Source organism: Delphinapterus leucas, chromosome 12, assembly GCF_059928025.1.
Source record: "Delphinapterus leucas isolate spDelLeu-1000000601 "Yukka" chromosome 12, BTC_Dleu_Yukka2, whole genome shotgun sequence".
Lineage (NCBI taxonomy): Eukaryota > Metazoa > Chordata > Mammalia > Artiodactyla > Monodontidae > Delphinapterus > Delphinapterus leucas.
In genome coordinates, this window is record NC_143140.1 from 95,711,018 (window position 1) to 95,738,062 (window position 27,045).

Here is a 27,045-nt window from a genome sequence, read left to right on the forward strand (position 1 = left end):
AGAATAGAGCCATTATTTTATAATAACTTTAAATGGAGTACAATATTGAATCATTATATTGTACATCTAAAGCTAATATTGTAAATCAACTATACTTCAAATAAATGAATAAGTAAATAAATAAATAAATATATGTTAGTATTTCGCCCTGAATTAACTGGGTCCAAGGGACTCTGGCTTTTGCAAAGAGTTGACATTTTGTTCAGGGACAGTGGGAAAGGCTTGTCATTATCTCAGAGGAGAAAATGGGCTTTCTATAATTCACCTCTAAGTACCAGATTTGGTGTAGATTTTTAAAAAGATATTCTTTAGGAAGTTCCTACAGTATTTCTATTCTTCTGTCCTTACTTTACTAAGTATATTTATTGATATACAATATACAATATTTATTGTATGTTTACTGTATATCAATAAATATACTTAGTGCAGTTGATTGTATATCAATTTTACCTAAATAAGGCTATTGAAAGCATAGTCAAACTCATTTGTTGCAGTTAAAGAGTGGTAGGAGAGAAATTTATATCTACAATACATACACTAGGGGGGGAAGCTGAGAAATAATTGTCTAAGCCTCCACGCCAAGAACTAGAAAGGGAACACCAAACAAAACTGAGGAAAAGATAAAGGAAATCATAAAGAGCAGAGGTCAGCGCATTATAAACATATCTTTTTGTTTGTGTTTGCAAGCACCTGTTGTCTATTAATCACCTGAGATTCTACCTGACACAGGTTCCTATGCATGACTGTTCCTTCATGTTCTCATGGAAGGAGGTTGGCATTGCTTTCTCTTCTCAGACAGCTGATGCACCACTGACCCAACTTGCAGACTCTGTAGCAAATTCCAGGATGTTTGAGCTCAAGTTTGATAAGGAAAGAAAATGTAGGATTCTAGATACTGGGAAAACTTGTAACTAAATTAAATGTTTTAGTGACATTATAAATCATGGTACATCAAAGTAAAGAAAAAGTGGTAACTCAAGAATAATAGAGAGGGGAAATTGGATTAACAAACTGTCATTAGAACAAGGTAAAAGTGGGTAGGAGAAGGATTCTAGATACTGGGAAAACTTGTAACTAAATTAAATGTTTTAGTGACATTATGAATCATGGTACATCAAAGTTAGTAAAGAAAAAGTGGTAACTCAAGAATAACAGAGAGGGGAAATTGGATTAACAAACTGTCATTAGAACAAGGTAAAAGTGGGCAAGAGAAGGATGGAGTGGGAGTTTGGGGTTAGCAGATGCAAACTACTATATACGGAATGGATAAACAACAAGGTCCTAGTGTATAGCACAGGGAACTATATTCAATATTCTGTGATAAACCATAATGAAAAAGAAGTTTTTTTAAAAAAGAATTATACTTATGTATAACTCAGTCACTTTGCTGTATAACACAACATTGTAAATCAACTATACCTTAATTTTAAAAAAAGTAAAAGTATCTTGGTAAAGACAAAAGCAAAATCAGAAATGTTGACCGAGAGTATGACCTTTCTTAAGAAGGAAGGTTTCCTGCTCTGTTAAGCAAGTGACTATTAACTTCTCTCTTGCTCTTTTCACTCCCCTTATATACCATGTGCTCCTAGTATGCAGATTTGGTGTCTCACGTTATTCTTAAATTATCCAATAGGGCCTCTTAAGGAGTGGCTGGGTCCTAATGTTGAGCAGGACAATGCAAGATCACCCTAAACAACCTTTTTTTACTTTTGCTTTTGTTGTTGGTGGTGGTGTTGAGGGGACACTTTCAGTAAGTCTGGAGATGCTAATGAAGACATCATCTTGTCAAGGCCCCCACAAATGATCTGAGGGAAACAAATGGCTACACTCGATTAAAACATTTGTGAAAAACCATAAATTTGTGCATTTATAATGGTCAGGTAATAGAAAATGTGCTAGAAAAATATCCCTTGGTCAAAAAACCCACCGGATTAATCATGAAAACATATAATAAATGACTATGGTACTTGGATATGACTGCCACCAAGCCTCGGGATGTGGATTATAGAGAAACAGACACGTGATTATGATCCTTGGACCAAAGAGCACCACCCAGGTGGAAGAGGAAAATGCTGCCAGGGGTGAGGTAGGAAAACGGGCTCATTTCTGTGCCCCCAGAAGCCGGGATGCAGACACACCACTCAGTCGCGCCAGTGCACTGTCTCCAAGCCCGTCCTCCAGATGAAGAGCCACCTTGCCATCACTGATGGGGTTCAAGAACTAGGGGGACCTCATGCTGGCAAATACTCCCCACGCTGCAGCCCATCCAAGGTCATGGGGAGGTCATTCGGAATGGTGGGGGGTCAGCCGTGAGTGTAAATGTACAAACTTGTTTTCTGACCTTTTAATCTTAGTCGATTCCAGTGGCGATGGCACAGCTGGAAACAGTGAGGGCCACGGAGACACACTACTCTTGGTTCAGCCAGCTTCTGAGATAAACAAGAACAGACTAAGTTGTCAAAGGCTTAGGGTTTGGTTCACAAGCAAGTTACTAGGTTATGGTAGTGACTGTCAAAATGTGTTCCATGGAGACTAATTCTGGGTGACATTAACACATTACCCGAAAATAATTGGTCCAATGGCCAAATGTGTATGGGAGGGACGAGGGGAAGATGGCAGAAGAGTAAGACGCGGAGATCACCTTCCTCCCCACAGATACACCAGAAATACATCTACACGTGGAACAACTCCTACAGAACACCTACTGAACGCTGGCAGAAGACCTCAGACCTCCCAAAAGGCAAGAAAGTCCCCACGTACCAGGGTAGGACAAAAGAAAAAAGAATAAACAGAGACAACAGAATAGGGACTTTGTCTGGTCCCTTTCCCACCAGAAAGACAAGATCCAGCCTCATCCACCAGAACACAGGCACTAGTCCCCTCCACCAGGAAGCCTACACAACCCACTGAACCAACTTTAGCCACTGGGGACAGACACCAAAAACAACGGGAACCACGAACCTGCAGCCTGCAAAAAGGAGACCCAAAACACAGTAAGATAAGCAAAATGAGAAGACAGAAAAACACACAGCAGATGAAGGAGTAAGATAAAAACCCACCAGACCTAAGAAATGAAGAGGAAATAGGCAGTCTACCTGAAAAAGAATTCAGAATAATGATAGTAAAGATGATCCAAAATCTTGGAAATAGAATAGACAAAATGCAAGAAACATTTAACAAGGACCTAGAAGAACTAAAGATGGAACAAGCAACGATGAACAACACAATAAGTGAAATTAAAAATACTCTAGATGGGATCAATAGCAGAATAACTGAGGCAGAAGAACGGATAAGTGACCTGGAAGATAAAATAGTGGAAATAACTATTGCAGAGCAGAATAAAGAAAAAAGAATTAAAAGAAATGAGGACAGTCTCAGAGACCTCTGGGACAACATTAAACGCACCAACATTCGAATTATAGGGGTTCCAGAAGAAGAAGAGAAAAAGAAAGGGACTGAGAAAATATTTGAAGAGATTATAGTTGAAAAATTCCCTAATATGGGAAAGGAAATAGTTAATCAAGTCCAGGAAACACAGAGAGTCCCATACAGGATAAATCCAAGGAGAAATATGCCAAGACACATAGTAATCAAACTGTCAAAAATTAAATACAAAGAAAACATATTAAAAGCAGCAAAGGAAAAACAACAAATAACACACAAGGGAATCCCCATAAGGTTAACAGCTGATCTTTCAGCAAAAACTCTGCAAGCCAGAAGGGACTGGCAGGACATATTTAAAGTGATGAAGGAGAAAAACCTGCAACCAAGATTACTCTACCCAGCAAGGATCTCATTCAGATTTCATACAGAAATTAAAACCTTTACAGACAAGCAAAAGCTGAGAGAGTTCAGCACCACCAAACCAGCTTTACAACAAATGCTAAAGGAACTTCTCTAGGCAAGAAACACAAGAGAAGGAAAAGACCTACAATAACGAACCCAAAACAATTAAGAAAATGGGAATAGGAACATACATATCAATAATTACCTTAAATGTAAATGGACTAAATGCTTCCACCAAAAGACACAGATTGGCTGAATGGATACAAAAACAAGACCCATATATATGCTGTCTACAGGAGACCCACTTCAGACCTAGAGACACATACAGACTGAAAGTAAGGGGATGGAAAAAGATATTCCATGCAAATGGAAACTAAAAGAAAGCGAGAGCAGCAATTCTCATATCGGACAAAATAGTCTTTAAAATAAAGACTATTAGAAGAGACAAAGAAGGACACTACATAATGATCAAGGGATTGATCCAAGAAGAAGATATAACAATTGTAAATATTTATGCACCCAACATAGGTGCATCTCAATACATAAGGCAAATACAGCCACAAAAGGGGAAATCGACACTAGCACATTCATAGTAGGGGACTTTAACACCCCACTTTCACCAATGGACAGATCATCCAAAATGAAAATAAATAAGGAAACACAAGCTTTAAATGATACATTAAACAAGATGGACTTAATTGATATTTATAGGACATTCCATCCAAAAACAACAGAATACACATTTTTCTCAAGTGCTCATGGAACATTCTCCATGATAGATCATATCTTGGGTCACAAACCAAGCCTCGGTAAATTTAAGAAAATTGAAATTGTATCAAGTATCTTTTCCGACCACAAAGCTATGAGACTAGATATCAATTACAGGAAAAGATCTGTAAAAAATACAAACACATGGAGGCTCAACAATACACTACTTAATAACGAAGTGATCACTGAAGAAATCAAAGAGGAAATAAAAAAAAATACCTAGAAACAAATGACAATGGAGACACGATGACCCAAAACCTATGTGATGCAGCAAAAGCAGTTCTAAGAGGGAAGTTTATAGCAATACAATCCTACCTTAAGAAACAGGAAACGTCTCGAAAAAACAACCTAACCTTGCACCTAAAGCAATTAGAGAAAGAAGAACAAAAAAACCCCAAAGTTAGCAGAAGGAAAGAAATCATAAAAATCAGATCAGAAATAAATGAAAAAGAAATGAAGGAAATGATAGCAAAGATCAATAAAACTAAAAGCTGGTTCTTTGAGAAGATAAACAAAATTGATAAACCATTAGCCAGACTCATCAAGAAAAAAAGAGAGAAGACTCAAATCAATAGAATTAGAAATGAAAAAGGAGAAGTAACAACTGACACTGCAGAAATACAAAAGATCATGAGAGATTACTACAAGCAACTCTATGCCAATAAAATGGACAACCTGGAATAAATGGACAAATACTTAGAAATGCAAAACCTGCCAAGACTGAACCAGGAAGAAAGAGAAAATATGAACAGACCAATCACAAGCGCTGAAATTGAGACTGTGATTAAAAATCTTCCAACAAACAAAAGCCCAGGACCAGATGGTTTCACAGGTGAATTCTATCAAACATTTAGAGAAGAGCTAAGACCTACCCTTCTCAAGCTCTTCCAAAATATAGCACAGGGAGGAACACTCCCAAACTCATTCTACGAGGCCACCATCACCCTGATACCAAAACCAGACAAGGATGTCATAAAGAAAGAAAACTACAGGCCAATAACACTGATGAACATGATGAACATAGATGCAAAAATCCTCAACAAAATACTAGCAAACAGAAACCAACAGCACATTAAAAGGATCATACACCATGATCAAGTGGGGTTTATTCCAGGAATGCAAGGATTCTTCAATATATGCAAATCAATGCACATGATACACCATATTAACAAACTGAAGGAGAAAAACCATATGATCATCTCAATAGATGTAGAGAAAGCTTTTGACAAAATTCAACACCGATTTATGATAAAAACCCTGCAGAAAGTAGACATAGAGGGAAATTTCCTCAACATAATAAAGGCCATATATGACAAACCCACAGCCAAAATCATCCTCAATGGTGAAAAACTGAAATCATTTCCACTAAGATCAGGAACAAGACAAGGTTGCCCACTCTCACCACTCTTATTCAACATAGTTTTGGAAGTTTTAGCCACAGCAATCAGAGAAGAAAAGGAATCCAAATCGGAAAAGAAGAAGTAAAGCTCTCACTGTTTGCAGATGACCTGATACTATACATAGAGAATCCTGAAGATGCTACCAGAAAACTACTAGAGCTAATCAATGAATTTGGTAAAGTAGCAGGATACAAAACTAATGCACAGAAATCTCTGGCATTCCTATACACTAATGATGAAAAATCTGAAAGTGAAATCAAGAAAACACTCCCATTTACCACTGCAACAAAAAGAATAAAATATCTAGGAATAAACCTACCTAAGGAGACAAAAGACCTGTATGCAGAAAACTATCAGACACTGATGAAATAAATTAAAGATGATACAAATAGATGGAGAGATATACCATGTTCTTGGATTGGAAGAATCAACATTGTGAAAATGACTCTACTACCCAAAGCAATCTACAGATTCAATGCAATCCCTATCAAACTACCACTGGCATTTCTCACAGAACTAGAACAAAAAATTTCACAATCTGTATGGAAACACAAAAGACCCCGAATAGCCAAAGCAATCTTGAGAACGAAAAACGGAGCTGGAAGAATCATGCTCCCTGACTTCAGACTATACTACAAAGCTACAGTAATCAAGACAGTATGGTACTGGCACAAAAACAGAAAGATCAATGGAACAGGACAGCAAGCCCAGAGATAAACCCACACACATATGGTCACCTTATCTTTGATAAAGGAGGCAGGAATGTACAGTGGAGAAAGGACAGCTGCTTCAATAATTGGTGCTGGGAAAACTGGACAGGTACATGTAAAAGTATGAGATTAAATCACTCCCTAACACCATAAACAAAAATAAGCTCAAAATGGATTAAAGTCCTAAATATAACACCAGAAACTATCAAACTCTTAGAGGAAAACATAGGCAGAACACTCTATGACAAATAATCACATCAAGATCCTTTTTGACCCACCTCCTAGAGAAATGGAAATAAAAACAAAAATAAACAAATGGGACCTAATGAAACTTCAAAGCTTTTGCACAGCAAAGGAAACCATAAACAAGACCAAAATACAAACCTCAGAATGGGAGAAAATATTTGCAAATGAAGCGACTGACAAAGGATTAATCTCCAAAATTTATAAGCAGCTCATGCAGCTCAATAACAAAAAAACAAACAACCCAATACAAAAAGGGGCAGAAGATCTAAACAGACATTTCTCCAAAGAGGATATACAGATTGCCAACAAACACATGAAAGAATGCTCAACATCATTAATCATTAGAGAAATGCAAATCAAAACTAGAATGAGATATCATCTCACACCAGTCAGAATGGTCATCATCAAAAAATCCAGAAACAATAAATGCTGGAGATGGTGTGGAGAAAAGGGAACACTCTTGCACTGCTGGTGGGAATGTGAATTGGTACAGCCACTATGGAGAACAGTATGGAGGTTCCTTAAAAAACTACAAATAGAACTACCAGATGACCCAGCAATCCCACTACTGGGCATATACCCTGAGAAAACCATAATTCAAAAAGAGTCATGTACCAAAATGTTCATTGCAGCTCTATTTACAATAGCCCGGAGATGGAAACAACCTAAGTGTCCTTCATCAGATGAATGGATAAAGAAGGTGTGGCACATATACACAATGGAATATTACTCAGTCATAAAAAGAAACCGAGTTGAGCTATTTGTAATGAGGTGGATGGACCTGGAGTCTGTCATACAGAGTGAAGTCAGAAAGAGAAAGACAAATACCGTATGCTAACCCATATATATGGAATTTAAGAAAAAATAATGTCATGAAGAACCTAGTGGTAAGACAGGAATAAAGACACAGACCTACTAGAGAATGGATTTGAGGATATGGGGAGGGGGAAGGGTAAGCTGTGACAAAGCAAGAGAGTGGCATGGACATATATACACTACCAAACATAAAATAGATAGCTAGTGGGAAGCAGCCGCATAGCACAGGGAGATGAGCTCGGTGCTTTGTGACCACCTAGAGGGGTGGGATAGGGAGGATGGGAGGGAGGGAGACGCAAGAGGGAAGAGGTATGGGAACATATGTATATGTATAACTGATTCACTTTGTTATAAAGCAGAAACTAACACACCATTGTAAAGCAATTATACTCCAATAAAGATGTAAAAAAAATACATATTACTCAGAAATTTTAGATAGTATTGTAACTCAAGCTGTTTATCAGTGGTATATGAGGAAGAGCAGATTCACATGTCAGTAAATATAGTCTATTAATTATTAACAAAGATGTAAAATACATTCTTGGTGTTAATTTATTTATTTTCTTAGCTTTATCTACAACCTTAACTTTCTATATAAATTGAGTGGGTTTTTCCTCTTTAGTTTTATCTTATGAACTATATCTGGAAAATAAAATATAATTTATGGAATTAGGGTATCAGTACTTGAAATGTCCCGTACCACCAGGGCAATCTTCTGCATAAAGTATTTCAGCTCCTTTTGTTCATGATAGGAAATACTCTGAGATTTAATAGCTTTCTAAAAGAAGGGTTCCATTGCATGCCTAAAATTCATACGATATGCATTGAAACAGCCAGGAAGTTGTACTGACTCTTCATCAGTCCTACTTCCACTGAAACAGCAGAAATAAAAAGCTATAGACCAAACTGACCTAACAGACATAGACAACTTTTCACCCAACAGCAGAAGAATATACATTCTTCTCAAATGCACATGGAACTTTCTCTAGGATAGATCACATGCTAGATCACTAAACAAGTCTTAACAAATCTACAAAGATTAAATCATTCCAAGTATCTTTTTCAAACACAGGAATAAAACTAAAGAAAATGGGGAAACTCACAAATACATGGAAATTAAATAACACATTATTGAAAAACTAATGAATCAAAGAACAAATAAAAAGGAAAATTAGAAAATATCTTGAAACAAACAAAAATAAACACACAACATACCACAACTTGTGGGATACAGCAAAAGCAGTACCAACAGGAAGTGTGTAAGATAGACAACAACATTTAAAAAGAAAGATCGCAAATAAATAATCTCATTTTACACATCAAAGAACTAGAAATAGAAGAACAAAGCCCAAAGCTAGTAGAAGGAAAGAAATATAATGACTACAGCAGAAATAAATAAAATAGAGAGTAGAAAAACAATAGAAGAAATTGATGAAATGAGTTGTCTTTTGAAAAACTAAATAAAATCAGCCAACTCTTAGTGAGGCTAACCAAGGATAAAAGAGAGAAAACTCAAATAATAAAATCCAAAAATAGAAGAGGAAACATTACAACTGATGCCACAGAAATAAAAAAGATCATAAGAGACTATTATGAACAATTATATGCCAAAGAATTAGACAACTTATAAGAAATAGATAAATTTATATAAACATACAGCCACCAAAACTGAATCAAAGAGAAACAGAAAGGGACTTCCCTGGTGGTCCAGTGGTAAAGAATCCACCTTCCAATGCAAGGGACATAGGTTCAATCCCTGGTCGGGGAATTAAGATCCCACATGCTGCAGGACAACTAAGCCTGCATGCCACAACTACTGAGCTCACATGCCTCAACTAGAGAGCTCGCATGCCACAAACTACAGAGCCCACCCACTCTGGCGCCCATGCACCACAACTAGAGAAGCCCGCACACCACAACAGATGCCATGTGCCACAATGAAAGATCCCATATGCCTCAACGAAGATCCCACATGCCACAAATAAGACCCGATGCAGCCATAAAAATAAATAAATAAATATTTTTTAAAAAAAGAAACAGAAATCCTGAAAAGACTGATAACAAATAAGAAGATTCAGTCAGCAATCCAAAACCTCCTAACAAAGAAAAACCCATAACTAGATGTCTTCACAGATGAACTCTACAAGTCTTTAAAGAAAAATTAATAGCAATCCTTAGACTTTCTCAAAAAACAGAAGGAACCATAAACAAACTAATACAAACTAATTGTATAAGACCAGCATCACACTGATACCAAAGCCAGACAATGACAACACAAGAAAAGAAAGCTACAGGCCAACATCCATGACGAACATCAATGCAAAGATCCTCAACAAAATGTTAGCAAACCAAATCCAACAGCAGATTAAAAGGATCAAGTGAAATTTATTTCTGGGATGCAAGGATGGTTCAACATCCACAAATCAATAAACATGATACACCACATTAACAGAATAAAAATCACATGATCATCTCAATAGATGTAGAAAAAGCATTTTAAAAAATTCAGAATGGTTTCATGATTAACAACTCTCAACAAATTAAATATAGAAGAAACTTACCTTAACATAATAAAGGACATATGTGAAAATCCCACAGCTAACATCATACTCAATGGTAAAACAACTGAAAGCTTTTCCTTTAAGATCAAGGCAAGGATGACCACCCTCACCACTTACATTAAACACTACTGGAAGTCCTGGCCAGAGCAATTAGGTAAGAAAAAGAAATAAAAGGCATCCAAATCAGAAAGGAAGAAGTAAATTCATCTGCATTTGTATATGACATCTTTTATATGTAGAAAACTACAAATACTACACACACACAAACTGTTATAACTAATAAATGAATTCTACATAGTTGCAGGATACAAAATTATTAACATGCAAAAATCAGTTGCATTTCTATACACCAACAATGAACTAGCTAAAGAGGAAATTAAGAAAACAATTCCATTAATAATAGCTTCAAAAAGAATAAAATACTCGAAATCAACTGAAGCAAGGAGACGAAAGACTTACACACTGAAAATTATAAAACACTGATGGAAGAAATTAAAGCAGACAAAAATAAATGGAAATACATACCATTTACATGGACTGGAAGAATTAGTATTTTAAAAGGTCCATACAACTGAAAATGATCTACAAATTCAATGAAATCCCTATCACAATCCCAATGGCATTTTAACAGAAATAGAAAAAATAATCCTATAATTCACTTGGGCAACCATCACAGCCTAATGACTACTAATAAGATCACGTGAGCCCTTAGAAGATAAATATTTGAAGTTGAGTTTATGTCTCAAGATTATAAAATGCACTCTGGAAATTAATAATAAAAATAGGTACAGAAAAATCTGAAAATCTATGTTCTTAAATATTCAGTATTTCTGATATAGAGGGAAAATTACAAATCAAACTTTGGTATTTCTTTCTGTGTATATATTATTAAAATAACAAAGTTTAGAAACTCAGGGAAAGAGAATTTTCTATTCAGGAAAGAGAAAGTAACAGGATGCATTGAGTTAGAAGTAAGTAAACTCCACAGAGCACAAAATAAACAAACCCTATAGGCAGGAATACACCACTGAGTAACTTGAATTAGTGGTTTGTTGGCACCAATTTTAGAATCTCCTTTTCTCTCTTCGTTTTGTGCCAGAAAGTATAATGTTATAAAAATTAATCAGGCCACTTACGGACATCAGGATGCCCTTTGTCCCGATTATATGTGATCTTACCTGTTACTTCTAAAGCTTCTTTCTCCCAGGGAACCCACGGTCCCCAGGGTGGTGTCCATGCCAGGCACAGGCACCTGCCTGCTGATTTACATCTCAGTGAACCCCTGCCAGCACTGTTAATAAATGTGTGGTAATGTAAGTTGATAGAGCCACTATGGAGAACAGTATGGAGGTTCCTTAAAAAACTAAAAATAGAACTACCATACGACCCAGCAATCCCACTACTGGGCATATACCCTGAGAAAACCATAATTCAAAAAGAGCCATGTACCAAAATGTTCACTGCAGCACTATTTACAACAGCCAGGACATGGAAGCAACTTAAGTATCCAACGACAGATGAATGGATAAGGAAGATGTGGCACATATATACAATGGAATATTACTCAGCCATAAAAAGAAACGAAATTGAGTTATTTGTAGTGAGGTGGATGGACCTAGAGTCTGTAATACAGAGTGAAGTAAGTGAGAAAGAGAAAAACAAATACCGTATGCTAACACATGTATATGGGGGGAAAAAATGTTTCTGAAGAACTTAGGGGCAGGACAGGAATAAAGACATTGATGTAGAGAATGGACTTGAGGACACGGGGAGGGGGAAGGGTAAACTGGGATGAAGTGAGACAGTGGCATTGACATAAATACACTACCAAATGTAAAACAGATTGCTAGTGGGAAGCAGCTGCATAGCACAGGGAGATGAGCTTGGTGTTTTGTGACCACCTAGAGGGGTGGGATAGCAAGGGTGGGAGGGAGACGCAAGAGGAAGGAGATATAGGGATATATGTATACATATAGCTGATTCACTTTGTGATACAGCAGAAACTAACATAACATTGTAAAGCAATTATACTCCAATAAAGATGTTAAAAAAAAAAGAAAAATGTGTGCTTAGGATTCCTCCCTAAGGAATCCACAGCCGATGCCTAATCCACATGTCAACAAAGACTAACCTTGGGTGCCTCTCTTCCATTCCAGTCACTTTGCCATCTAGGGCTCTGTCGATATGTTAAGAGAAATAACTCTACCTTTATGTTAAGGAGGCTTGGGGACAAGGCATGCTTGGCCCAAGGTGCACACACACAAACATTTAGACCCAGTGAAAGGACCAACAGGCATCAGTCTACTGATGAGAGTGTTTGAGGAAATGCAGCAGGACAGACCCGCAAAACACTGGACTTGGCCCTGAGAGCGTCACAAAGTGAAGGATCCATAAGTAGTAACAGTTCTTCATAAAGTGCTTTTGGTTTTGCCATTGACCTTCGTGCAGATTTGGAAGCAGCGTAACTAGGTAGTTCTGCATTTACTGTCCAGTCCCTCCTTTAGTAGGAGTAATTACCTACCACAATCTTTGGCTGTTTCCTGTGTTTTAGGTTCTACGCTAGATCATTACCTGTTTATTTTATTTAATCCTTACAATCTACCAGATAAGCCTTATTGCTCCCACTTAGTAAATGAAGAAATCGGGGCTAGTCATAAACATTGAAACGTTCTTAAGAACATTTTCAAGGTTGCACATCAGGCAGACGACAGAAGCAGACATTCAACACAAGTCCATCTGGTCCCAAAGTTTAAGATCGTAAGGGTTACATTCACCCCACAGGGCAGACAATGAGCTGGTGCAAACGGAAAGCACCTCAGCCCGTTCTCTTTCCTAACTGCACCCAGGCCATTGCTTAATTTAGCAAGTAACCCCTTTCACCATTCTTGTTGAAACCTCCCCTTCCTCTCTTCTTTCAAATAATGCAAAGCGAGAATCACGTACCCAAGTGTTTGGAGTTGAAGGATCAAGGCACAAAGAGAAATTCTGAGTAAAATCCCTCCCTGGACCACATCCTGGCTCTGCAGCCTTGGGTGACTCTCTCACCTATGCAATGAGTGGAATAGAACCCACCCAGCTCACTTAGGAGGGTGTGTGACAACCACATGTAAGAGATCATCTTTAAATGTTGGGTGACTGTAAATGGCAGTTCAGATGCCATGAGGAGCACGGCACGCCATCAGTGCAAGACGCTCTCAATTTGGGATGTGCAGTGGGCAGCGGAGCCAGGAGAGTCAACGTCTTCCCAACCTGGGGCAAAGGAAGCGCTTCCAGCGTACGGGGCCTGCCGCGCACACAGAAAAATTTCACTTTCCCAACATCTGGTACCCACACACCCCAGCCTAATTACAAACGCAACAAGCACCTGCCTGGAATATCCCTTGACCTAGAATGAAAGGACTGAGAGCCAAAAAGCAACTTAATATCTTAAAACACACAGGATGACTATTAAACGGTTACAAAAGCCCATGGAAGTAAATAAATGGAATTATAAGCCTTGTGCCTTTCATTTCTGATTTCATGAGTTCGAATGTTCTAAGTCCCCCAGAGGACACGCTTACATATGGGTTCCATGTTCATGTAGGGCCACGTGTGCCTTGAGTCACTGGGAGGAAGGGTGGACAGAGGTCTCAACTTGGGAGGCCCGCAGCCGCCTGCCTTCTGCCCCGTGCAGAGCCAGCACAGCAAAGGTGGGAAGTGCTGCTGGCAGCCCACCAAGACCCTCCCCACCCCGGCTCTTCTGGACCACAGAGAGATCATCAGGTTTATGTCTCCCCTTCTCCCTTCTGCCCACACTGCAGAGGTGGCAGCCTCACGCCCCAGCCTCGGGGGCACACAGTGAGGCTCTGCCAGCCAGAATCTCTCTCCCCTTGCAATCGCTGTTGTGGGCAGGAGCCTGTGCCCAAGTTCAGCCAATGAGTCATGAGGGAGAAGTCCCGCTGGGGGGCTTCAGGGGAGAAACAAAAACAGAAAGAAACACCTTTTTCTCCTCTGCTCAGTATTCTCAGGCCTGTATCTTCTCGTGGCCGCAATCCCCCAAGCTGCGTGCTCTCACACCTTCCTGTTCTCATGCTTGCATGTGATGCCAGAAACTGCAGTTTGCGGCCGGGGCAGACGAAGGACAGGAAGGCAGGCTGGTAACGGCAGAGCAGAAAGCTGGGAAGACCGTGGGCGTTAATTACGTGGTCGGCAGCTCTGTGAACTCAACTTAAAGCCACTGCACCACTGGGCTTCTTGTCATGTGAAATAGTGACTTAGATATTTTCTTTAAGTCATTTTCAGTTGGGTTTTCTGTATCCAAAAACATGCTAACTGCTCAGAGTAAAGCCAAGATTATATTTATAGTTGATTATGAACAGATTAGAAAGTATAGAAAATTTCTGCCTCCATAAACATGCATAAGCCAGAAGCCATCCTGGAAATAATGTAATAAACATAAATTTAATAAGAATAAATATAACAAAAACCTATGTACCCACCATTCCACCCACCTCCACTGAATGTCATTTTATAATATTGCTTTGGGGTTTTATTATAGAAAATTAAAATATTATAGATATAACTCAAGCCCCAAGTTTCCTCTTCCCTGGAAAAGATTATAAAAATTGTATGAACAAGTATAAATAAATTATTCGATACAGATGTAACTTTGATAAAAGAACCTAAATGATTTTTGCATGAGAAATGGTGACTGACATTGTGTTTAGGGAATGATTTCCTTGTTTCCTCCACCGCGAACTCTAATAAAATCACACCGACTCTAAGCTCTGCTTCCGAAGAGATAATACACTCCTTTGCCTCCATCTGTAAAACATCTAGAATACTTGAGGAAAATAAAAGTACATATATGGCATTTTTGTTGTCATGATGCCATGGATTAACAGGATTAAACCTTGTGTTGTTTTAGCAAAGAAGAGGCCTGGGGTCCAGGCTGTTGGAAGAAAATATGGCATATTATCACACGTAAAAGTACCTATAAATAGTTTACAAGACAAAAAAAACACTGTTTAACTGTTTAGAAAATACAAAATAATTTAAAACTGAACAAATCATCCAAACTGCTAACATCAGACATAATTAGTAGGTACTGAGAAAGTTATTGGAAACCATTTTATCCTCAGACGTACATAGGAATGTGGTAACAAGAAATCAGGGAAGAAAACCATGGATGTGCTCAACTTTCAACTCTTATGGGAATAACACCTAGAAATGTTCACCGAACTGACCCTTGGTTTCTAAAGTTTATGCAAATATTTGAATTCTACTATCCCCCGACAATCAGTAGTTAGAAACAAATGTGCAAGTAGATTCCACCACTTCACAAGCATACTTGCAATCTGTAAATCTTGGAAGTCCAGGAAACAAACCAGCTGTAAAAGTACAGGACAAATTAGAACCAACCAAGTCGGTGCCCCTGAGGACTGTTTCGTACGACAAGCCTCGTTAATTCATGGCCCACAGAGGAATCCCTTCTAGCAATATGGTTTTGCTCTAAAGATCCCTAACAGGGATTTGAGTGCGGTCCCAAAGGCTGCAGCTTTCCGAGGCGTTACTGAGCGCTACCGTCACACATGAGTCACGGCCGGACTCTGCCCCTGAGCATCTGTCCCCACACAGGGGAGGCGGGAAGGCCCGGCTGGAGTCCGTGAGCCAACAGCCATTTGTGCTCAGGTTATGGGATTTAGAGATTGTGGGTTTGCTTTCCCAGGAAAGTGAGGGATCATTCCCAATTCTTCCATCTGGTATGGAATCCCCACCATAAATACTTCATCCTCTCCAGCACTGCACATGGATAGCACTCTGCTTTCATCAACAGCAGCTTGTCCGGAGGACACCTGGGAGGGGCTGAGTCAGCCGTCCCACCTGCAGGAGGAGAGAGGACAACCTCGGCCGGCTTTGCTGGTTGTTTTATTGTTCAACAGTTTTTGAAGTTTCAGTATGAAATACAATAAACTAGGAAACTGGGCAAGAAAGAGCAACCGTGGGAGGGAAAAGGAAGAGAGGAGGGAAGTTCTTGCTGTTTAGCTTCTAAAGGAAAGGAAGACTGGTCTTAACACACTGCTCCAAATCATCCATGTGTTTCTCTCAGGAAAACCAATTCTCTGAACTACCTCAGCAGAAGTCACCACAACTCTTATAGTACCTATGACTTTTGTTTAACTCTCATTTCAGGATGAACCCAGCAAACTCTTATCCTCTGGACTCTACCAGGCAAGAGTCCCCTTTTCACCGTCTGAGGTCCCCACTCAACGTATACCGCGGCCTGTGGCCAATTCTGAGTTTTCAGTATGTGCATATGCTTAACCTCTCCTTGATGGCCCCCCCCAACGGGCCCCCCTGTGCTTCCCTCCCTCATAATTACCCTCTGTGTCCTGGGACAGGAGACTTCCCCAGAAACACCCATCACTCACAGCTGATGCTCAACAACAATGAAAAACGCTTCTTCCAGCTTTGTTCTTAGAAGTCCTCCCGGGTCTGTGAGCTCCTGGACATCAGGTGTTTGGAAGACACACAATGTGGTGAGCGCAGGCGGCTGTCCGTTCACTGAATGATCAATCACACAAACGGTCCTCTGTATCTTCCCCTGAACCAGAGAAGTGATGGCGCATCAAGAGAATTAATCTCTCTCCTAAATGATAATACTGCCAAAGGCTGAGTTAAAATTAATTCTTTAGGAACTGCCTAAACCTTCAATGCTTTGCTTAGTGTTTCTCCAATCAGAGTATACAGTCATATTATTGATGTATAAGAATCCATTTTTCTTCAAGAGGTTGAAGTATTAATTATGTTTACAGTTCTTGCTCTGGTTGAGAAGATATAGTTGGGTCAAAGCTGGCAGCACTCCCTGAGACTCAGTGGTCACTACCTAACACAGTAGACAGATGAACAGTAAAGAATCTACCTTTGTCCCCAAAGAGGTCTGGTCTTGGTCCTCAGCTCCTGGGAGGGATCTGTGTTTGTCTGGAGCCTTGGGCTGGTCAGGCAGCAGCAATGTGATGTAGGGTGTGGGCCCTGAGGCCTTCAGGGGCAGGGAACTTATGGACAGATAAGCTATGAGGACAGGTACTCATGCCTACGAAACAGAGCCCCAGAAACAATTCCGCACCGAGGCTGGGTGACTTCTGGTTGGCTGGCCATCACACACATACCGGCAGAGTCCTGACTCTACGGGGAGAGGGCCATCAGAGGCCCCACTTGTGCATCTCCTGGACCCTGTGCTACACACATCTACCCTTGACCGACTTTAGTCTGTGCCTTTTCCTTGAATTAAACCACAACCGTGAGTATACAATTCTCAGTGAGTCCTTCTGGGACTCACTGTCAGACTCGATGGAGGTTTGCAGGTCCCTGAAGTGGCAGAAGCGAGGGGACTGTGCCCTCTGACCTCCTGGTTGTCTAAGCCCTTAGCATCAGGGTAAGGTTTTGGAAAACTAAGTCAAGTTGAATCACTTCTCCGCTCTAAACCCTCAAGGGTCTCCCATGTCACCCAATGTCCCCTCAGAGGCCTCATCACAAGTCTGTGTCACTCCCTTGCCGACAGGTCCTCTTTGAGGCCATCACCACCCCTCCCCCCCTCTCTGCTCCAGCCCTGGGGCCTTCCTGCTGCTCACTGACCACACTGAGCAAGGTCCTACCTCAGACCTCTGCATCCAATTCCTCTGCTCTCCCCCCAGACATCCCAACGGCCCACCCTCAGCTCTGCAGATGTCCCTGTCTGTGAAGCCTGCCTAGTAACCCTGAGTAGACCCCTTCTCCTGTCTTTTCTCCAAAGACTCCTAACTTCACATTTACTTGTCTTGTTTAATGTACTCTCTCCATGAGTTCTGCTCACTGTTGAACTCACAGCACTTAGAGCAGAGCACACAGGAGGCACTCAGGGAATACTTGTGGATGGTGAGCCAGTGAATGAATGGTGCCTGCCCCTGCCCCTCACACCAAGAGGGAGGGAGATCACACCTGAAGACGGGTCATTGCCTTTGGTCCACCTGAACCCAGGCAGGTCAGCAGACATGAACACACTCAGCTGGGAGACAAGAACAAGGCAGAACGAGAGTGACAGGTTCTAGACCCCAGTGCTTGGGAGGGAGACGGCATTTGACTTGCTACGGATGGGCTCAAAGTTCTCATAAACTCAGAGAGCCTGCCTTATGAAACCTGGGAAAGGAAAATTGGGTGAATGCCTGGAATTGAAAGTTATTGTGGGAAACGTAACTCAGGGTCAACAAGGGAAGAAGAGTGGAACTGACAGAAGTCAGGGGATGGTCAGGGATGCAACCCTGGGAAACTGCTTCTACAGACAGGCTTTACCCAAATTAAAGCAAAAGGACCTTTGAGCTTCAACAATAGATAAACTAGATGCTTTGGTGGATGGACCTAGAGTCTGTCATAGAGAGTGAAGTAAGTCAGAAAGAGAAAAACAAATACCGTATGCTAACACATATATATGTATACATGGAATCTAAAAAAAAAAAAAAGTTCTGAAGAACTTAGGGGCAGGACAGGAATAAAGACACTGATGTAGAGAATGGACTTGAGGACATGGGGAGGGGGAAGGGTAAGCTGTGACAAAGTGAGAGAGTGGCATGGACATATATACACTACCAAACGTAAAATAGAGAGCTAGTGGGAAGCAGCCGCATAGCACAGGGAGATGGGAGGGAGGGAGACACAAGAGGGAAGAGATATGGGGACATATGTATATGTATAACTGATTCACTTTGTTATAAAGCAGAAACTAACACACCATTGTAAAGCAATTATACTCCAATAAAGATGTAAAAAAAAAAAAAGAGTCAATTCATGCAAAAAACCAGATGTGATAGAGAATGGTAGAACTTTTTTTGTGTGTGTGGTTCGCGGGCCTCTCACCGCTGTGGCCTCTCCCATTGCGGAGCACAGGCTCCGGACGCACAGGCTCAGCGGCCATGGCTCACGGGCCCAGCCGCTCCATGGCATATGGGATCCTCCCGGACTGGGGCACGAACCCGTGTCCTCTGCATCGGCAGGCAGGCTCTCAACCACTGCGCCACCAGGGATGCCCCAGAACTTTTAAACTAATACAGCTTTCTATAATCACAAGAAAGAAGCATTGGATTCCTTTTAAGTTTTTTTTAAAGTTGCTAAAGTGAACCACCCAATGAAAAATTCTTGACTCAATTTTTATTCCCTGCAAATATGCAAATTAGCCAGTTTCATCACTAACTTCATCTTGAAAAAAATCCATTAGAGCAAGAAAAAGGTGGTTCCTCACATGTAATTGAGATTTTTCTGGCAAAATACAAGATCATTTTCTTGACCTCAAAATCCATTCTGTTCTGCTAAACAAGTCTGAAAGGCTCCCAGCTCCATTTCCTAGGACACCAGAAGTCTCCATGTACTTCCCTACTTGCCTTCCCTCGAGAGACAGAGATGCCTTTCAGTGTCTCAAAACGTCTTGACTCTGTTCCCACAGTACAGGAATGCGCACAGCTGCAGTTAAAGGAAGGGGTATTACCTCATGGAACATCTCAAAGCTTGTGAGTGGCAAAAAGCAGGTTGTGAGATACACAAGTTCCTTCCCCGTTCCCATGACCCCTTACAGCTGTATCACGTCAAGCTGGAGGGTTCACCCTGCCCACTTCTCTGTCTGAAGAAAAGGAATACTTCTCTGGGTACGTGGATGTCCTCTGACAGGTAGAGAACGATGCCACATCGGGCCTCCTGCGTGTTTGGCCCAGAGATGACCTTCTGGGATGAAAGGGGCATTGTCGATGCTGAGCAGCTGGAGGGGTCGAGAGCAGGGAGATGCTGAAAGGGCCAGTGTTTGCCAACCCACCGATGACCCAAGGGCAGATGAAGCAGGAAAACCAGTGACAACACATCAGTATGTGAGGGGTGACTCCCAGGAAGGAGATTTGGGTCAAAAAGCTACAGGGTGACATCATTGCACAGAAGGGCTTGACACAGAGCATTTACTAATGTTGAATCCAACTGAATGCCCATCATTCAAAAACCACTTGCTGAGGGTGTAAATTGTAGAAAGCAATCCATGGGGTAAGGGGACAATCTTCCAAGGGGCTGAGCGCGGACTTGAGCCGAGTTGGGGCAAAAGAAAGAGGAAGGACAGGCTCGCTCTGACCGGCACACACCGAGTGCGACTTGCCTTGAATCCGCCTTCTCGAGACACTCTGAGGCTGCACGTGTGATGGGTGTGCTGTGTGAACGTGCTGAGATGCATTCCCGTCTCATTTTCTGTTCTCGCGTTGCCATTTCCACCAGAACAAGGAGATGCTGGCACTCCACATCCTGCTCTGGAAGCGGAGCAGCAGGACGACGGGAGCTTGCTCCAGGCTTTTTTTCCGTGTTACCTGACCCTGCCCTACACGTCACACTGTCATGAGTCATGTCTTCACCTGGCGCCCTGGTGGTGCACTGTCCCCCGAGTGGCCTCCTGTGTGGCTCCCTGCCAGCATCCATGCGCATTGTGGGGTGACAAGGCCAAGCTCTGAGGGGTTCTCTCTGTGCCACCTTCACCTGCAGGAAGATGACCTCATCAACCCAGGCAGGGCCATGTCCCTCTTCTCTGAGTTTCACAGGTCACTCACAAGGGACATTTGGGTGTGGGGACCGACTTCTGAGAGTCTGGGCCGTGGAATGCTGTCCATCCCACACACCTCAGCCTCCCTGCCCCAAAGAGCCTGGTCTCCCTGCTCCCTCTGGGGACCCGTCAGTCGTGCTGGAAGCTGTGTCTCATAAGGAAAGGCTGATGGGCTCCTCTCATAAACCAGAGGCACATGCTTTTGCACCCCCGGTCCAACCACACACACTAGCGGATGGAACTGCTGGGTTAGCTAAAAAGGTCGTTCAGGTTTTTCCATACCATCTTACAGAAAAACCCAGACAAACTTTTTTGGGCAACCCAATATTAGGGGAATAAGGATGCCAGGCTTCCCCTTCACCACCGATTCCTCCAAGGGAGTAGAAAAACTCTTTCCTCTCCTTTAAAAAGCCACAATAGCTATAGTCAGTTTGGGCTAAAACAACTTACTTTTATTGCATAACCACACTGTATAATCATTATATTTTTGAGCAAATTTCAGCTTCAGAATTTGACAAGCCCTTTGTTAACTAATTAAGTGCTAAGTAAGATCTGTCTTATTAATTATGTTCATTTGAACTATAAAATTGAGGCCTGAGTTATCAAAAGGAAAATTAAGGAAGCTGGCTTGGCCCTGAGTGTACCAACTGAATTACACGCGAGATGCCCCTGGAGGCTTCCGCAACAGAGCTGGAACGCAAGTCAGCTGTGAGCACCAGGTTCCTCTGGAACGCACGACGCCAAGGGGGCTGTGCAAACAGCTGCTGCGGCGGAGCCCACGCGCCCCTGGCCACGCCGACTGCTGTCCCAAAGCTGCCTGACACTCTGCCGTACTGAGCTTCCCAGTGTGGGACTTTATTGGCTCACTTCTGGCTCACGGACCACCCGGGTGAGACGCCAAGCCTCATGGTTTTTCGTTACCAGATGAAGGTCCAAGTGTCACCAAACAACAGGAGGAAATGAGAAGGCACACAGAGGGCTGGCCGCCAGGCACGGGCCACGCCAGCCTCAGTCCCGGGAGGCGCACAGACCGGCCGACACGGACGCTGCCGGGACACTCAGCCCAAACCCTGGAGCCGTGCCTCTGGGTCCCTCTGGGCCACCGAGGGGCTCCGTCCACAGAATCCAGGTCTCGTCACTCTCATTCCCAACCCTCTTTAACCGGAGGCAGATTTCAGACAGCCACGAACCCAGGGCCGGAGAATCCTGGGTGCGAAGAGCGGGCGCTCAACCCGAGGCAGCAGAACGTGGAGGAAGCAGGCGGCCGCTGGGGGGCCCTCTGCCCCGGGGGTCCCGGCACGCCCCTCGTACACCCCCAGGTGACAGTGACAGAGCCGACCAGGCCGTCCTCCCCAGGGGCCCCGCCTCCGAGCCCCTCACTTCTGTTCCCTCTACAGCAGCACCCTTCCCAGACCTCCGGGCCCACCACCCTCTGCCTGAAGCACTGCCTCCCGGGGGTGCCTGGAGCACAGCCAAACTCCCCACAGAGCACCAGCCCCGACAGTAAGTGCCTGCCGCGCCTCACCCTCTTCCAGGCTGGATGAAGGACGGACAAGGTCGCCACCCCGGCCGCAGCAGCAGCACCAGCAGCAGCACCAGCAGCCGGCGCGTGCGCACCAGGCCCGCACTAAGTCCAAGCGGAGCTGCAGCGCGGCCTCTGCCCCCTGGCGGGTGGGCGGGCCCCACCTACCCCCGCCCCACCCGACTCCGCCTCTATCGCGTCTCGCGGGACGAGCCCCCCTTGCGCCCTTTCCGGGCCCATTTCTGGTCTCGCAGCGGCTTCTGGACGGCGTGGGTGTTGCTTCCCAGGGCCGAGCGGGTGGCTGCGTGCACTGCTCCGGCGGCCGTGGCTCATCCGTGATGCCTGGTTGGCACCGGCCGCTCTCACAGCCGCCTGGCCCACCCGGCAGAGCGGCCCTCGGCAGGATTTGCCCAGTGACCAGTGGACACTGTATGGGCGGCGTCTGGCCCATGTCCTCTGCCCGGCGCTGTGCGTGGCCCAGGCAAGCCGTCCGCGGACACTGGGGTGCGGTGACGCCGGCCCAGCGAGAGGACGGCCGTGCGCCGTGTGCCTGACCAGGCCGGCATCCAGCGTGGGCGGGGCACCGGAGACCTGGTCACCCAGTCTGGGCGCTCTGGCTGTCTACGTGGTGCCATGGCTGTGGTCCTGCAAGAGTCTGGACTCTTCCTTAGAAGCCACAAAGCTGTAGTCTTCAAACAAGGAGCTGCGCCGAGCCGCTGTCTTCCGGGTTTGAAGGCATTTGCCCGATGCCAGTGGAGGCAAAGAGAAGTTCCAGCTTGCCGACCACGGCCTGGGCCTGGAACAGAGGACGGGGGTTGCAGTTTGGGGGGCAGTGACAGTGGTCCCTCGTCCCAAGCCTCCACGCTGCAGTGAATCTACAAGGGGCCTGGCTCCGAGGAAGGCGGCTGCGCCGTGACCGGGAGAAGCGCGGCTCTCCCTCGGCTGGAGGAGCGTGTGTCCCTAACCGCAGTCACCGGACGTCTGGCGGGGGAGTGCAGGGCGGGAGGCGGCACCCACGGTGGACGCAGGTTGGTGCTCCCGGGGTCTCCGGCCAGGGAGCGGAGACCAGCGCGGCTGGACGGAAGCTTATTAGATGTTTTCCGAAATACCTAAGGTCTAATCCCCGCTTTAAATCTCTGCAGATACAAAATGGAAGGCTGAATCATGGTCTCGGTGAAGTCTTAGGGGAAAAAATATAAAGTGGCTCAGAAAGCATAGCAATTTTTATTTTTTTATTTTTTTTACTAAATATTTAGAGTAGAAGCTCCACCCCTTAACAGCATAGATTTTCTCTAGGGGATTGCAGGACCAGCAGGCCTCTCTCTTGCTCTGTGTTCTCTCTCCTCTGATGTCTTTTGCACTTTCCCTTGCATGGCCTCAGGAGTGAAGAACCAAACACAACAAGCCAAGAAAAGGAAGTTCATCCGTTTCAGAAGGTTTAGAGAAACGTCTAGATTGTGGAACCGTAACAGTTCTGGACACTTCCTGTGCATCACCACCACGGTCTTGAAGCTCTAAGAAAGAAATGGGCAGCATTTCCCACACACATATGATTGCAGGATCTCTTTCCCAAAGCACCTCCTATGGCTTTTGTGCCGTGGACGCACGTCAGGAAATCCGAGCTGTATGGCTGATGCTCAGTCCTTCCCAGTCCGTAGCATGAGCCGGCGTCAGATGAAGCCCTGGGGGGAGTGAACGCATGTACTGAAGACATTCATAGTGTCACTCTCCTGCTCAGTCCTCCCGTAGGTAGCGAAGTGGGCTTGTGCCTGGCTGTGGGGTGCAGGGAGACAGGGAGGCTGGAGGAAGTCTGCTCTGCTGATCTGAGAGAGAAGGAGACAAGCTTCCAGAAATGCTTTGGCAAACTATTCGAGCTGGTACAGGAGGTGAGCGACAGCGTAGGGCCAACTGTGTACTTGTGGGTCAAAACCAGTTTTCCAGACTAGTGGCGTTCCTCCAAGCCATGTTTCAGCACCAAGGTCCCTTATGTCACCTGGGTCCCCTGACCTGAGCTGCAGAAGGGCAGGACAGGAGTTGTGCCCCTGGAGCTGTAGAATTCAGCCTAGGAGTGCAGTCACCCCACCCCATTCCAGCCCAAACGCAGCTGTGGGCCACTCCCACCTGCAGGAGAGCTTGGGCTCAGAGAGGAGCGTGTGCCCAGGAGGACAGGAGAGATGGTGAGCGTCAGCCCGTCTGCTGTGGGGCAGGAGCCACCAGAGAGGCCTCAGAGGAGGCTAAGTAACGTGACGTCCCAGCCAGAGTGTTGGCGTTTGGATGGCTCACGGCAGTGGAGGAGTCAAGCGCAGCCGAGCCCAGGACACCCTTGGAGGCCATGCCAGCAGGATCTCTGGAGAATCTGATGTGTGGTGTGAGAGGAAGAGGGAGTCAAATGTGGACCAGCATTTTGGAGACGCGACAACTGGAAGAATACAGCCCTGCAAGAGTGGTTCCATGGCTTTCGTGTTCCTTCCTGCATCCCCATCCTCTGGGGCCTGATAGGGGTTTACTAAAGATCCCCGGAAAGAACGGATGCCTAGAGGACAGTGCCTACGGATGCGTGCAGCCACCACAGGAACGGGGTTAGGAAATAGCTCCACACAGCACGGGAGATACTTGACTGATAACTTTCAAACTAGCCTCCCAGCTGACTTCTGCCATGAAGCTGTCCCTGTCTACAATAATTATTATAAAATCATTCAAAGAAGTAGAAATGAGACTTACTGGTAGAGCTGTGGGCTCCATGATCAGCTGGGGTGGTGTTTCTGGGTCAGGGAGAGGCTGTTGTTGTCACATCCTAGGTGGCCCCCTGAAACGCACATTCAAACACCAGCTTGGAAGCAGAATGTCTTTGAAGGAGTCGGCTGCACACAAACCACCAAGTAGGCCTTCCATTTATGTGTTTTTCCACACATGGTTGGGACATTTCTGCTAAAACAAAACAAAGACACAATATTTCACCCGAGCCTTTGCCACCCCTCAACAGTGTCAGGTCTGTAGTCCTAGGTTTCACAGGACGCCTTTCTGTGTCCTCACAGTATGCTCTCCTGAGGCTAACAGCTTAGACTCAGGTAACTGCCATCATCACTGGAATAGGAAACCATACCTACACGTGTCTGTGACGTGTTCTGCGCCCACCCGTCGCTGCCCAGTTCGCAGGTCATTTAAGGATGGGTTCCTCTGGACGAACGCTCTGCAGTGAGATTTCATAACCTGCTGGCCTCCAGGAGCCCATGTTTGTGGCTCAGGGCATTCGCAGCACAGGTGTCTGTGGACGGCATCAGGGGCCCCCAGATGTGACTGGGCTTCCTGTGAAACTGGAGAAGCATTTCTGGGCATCACGTTGGCCGCCCGGTGCAGTGATGCTGCCCGAGCCTGCAGGGCTGCCCGTGTTCCAGCCGCATCTCGGAATCCCGGGTCTGAGGTCAGCGCCCTCCCAGTGGAGCAGCTTGTCCTTGGGGGAGGGCAGGCCCTTGGTCTGTGGTGGTTTAGACGTTGAATCTTTGAGGCAACCAGACCTTGTGGGAGGTGAAATCTAGGAAAAGGACCTGCATGGCTGCGGACGGCCATGGAGGGCGGACGCTTTCCGGGTGAGACTCCAGCGCTGCTCTTGGTCTTGGACTGGGGCCGCCAGCCAGCAGCGCAGGCCCATCCTGCCTCACCTTGTCTTCTGCTCCCCTCTCCTCTGGGAGAGTCGGTGACCAACAAGAGCCAGAGGCCCCTTGCATGCAGCAGAGGCTGTTACCCGCCCCCAGGGCTCCCCTAGTTCTCTGCTCCCCCCATAGGCTCAGGCAAGGGTTAAGTCAGGGCCTAGGAGAGGGCTGGGCGCACAGGGAGGCATGGGCTTGTAATTATCGGCACCCTCAAATACAGACAATGCGAGCCTCCTGGTAAGCTGGAGCTGGGGTGATTATCACCACCACATCCCCGTCAGAAGAGTAGGGGTCCCATGCAGACTGGAGCTTTGGGGCCTACTTCTCGAGTTTTTGAATGTTTCTGGTTTTGCCTCAATCCTGAGTGAATGGAAAACCTCAAACGTGACTGCAGTGAGCCCACGGCTCCCTTCTGCTGCCGTGAAATCCCTCATAAATGCTCACTGGAGACCTTTCTGGGATCTCCACTCTGCGTCGTGACTACAAGCCTGCACGCTAGGTCCGGGCTGCCCTGGCTGCACTTCCAGCTCTCAGGCCACAAGCACCTGCCTTGGGCTCAGTGTCCGTGGCTATAACGTGGGGTCGAGAATAGGTAGGAGGCCTGGTTGAGGTAATATGTGGACAGAGGCATGTCTTAGATGGTGCCCGTCACCCAGCAGCACTATATAGGGTTAGGCACTGTTGTTGTTACTACAGATGGAAATTTAAAGACGAGATTAGTCGTCGCCTTGGAACTTTCCCTCCGCCCCAACTGAAACTGCAGGGGTGAGGCGGGTGGTGCAGAGCACGGCTCCCACGCCAGCACCAGCACCCGCCTTGCTGCGCCGTCCTCCCCACCCAGCGGAGCTCTGGCCCGGAGCCTCCCGGCTGCAGCCGGAGGTGGGGCTGTGGACACTCACGGCCCCCGGGCCCCACGCAGTCCAGCGGTAGCCGTGACAGCTGAACCCCCGACCTGGGCTGGGCAAATGGGAAGCTTAATTTCCCTGAACTCATGAGCCCCTGAGTCCTCG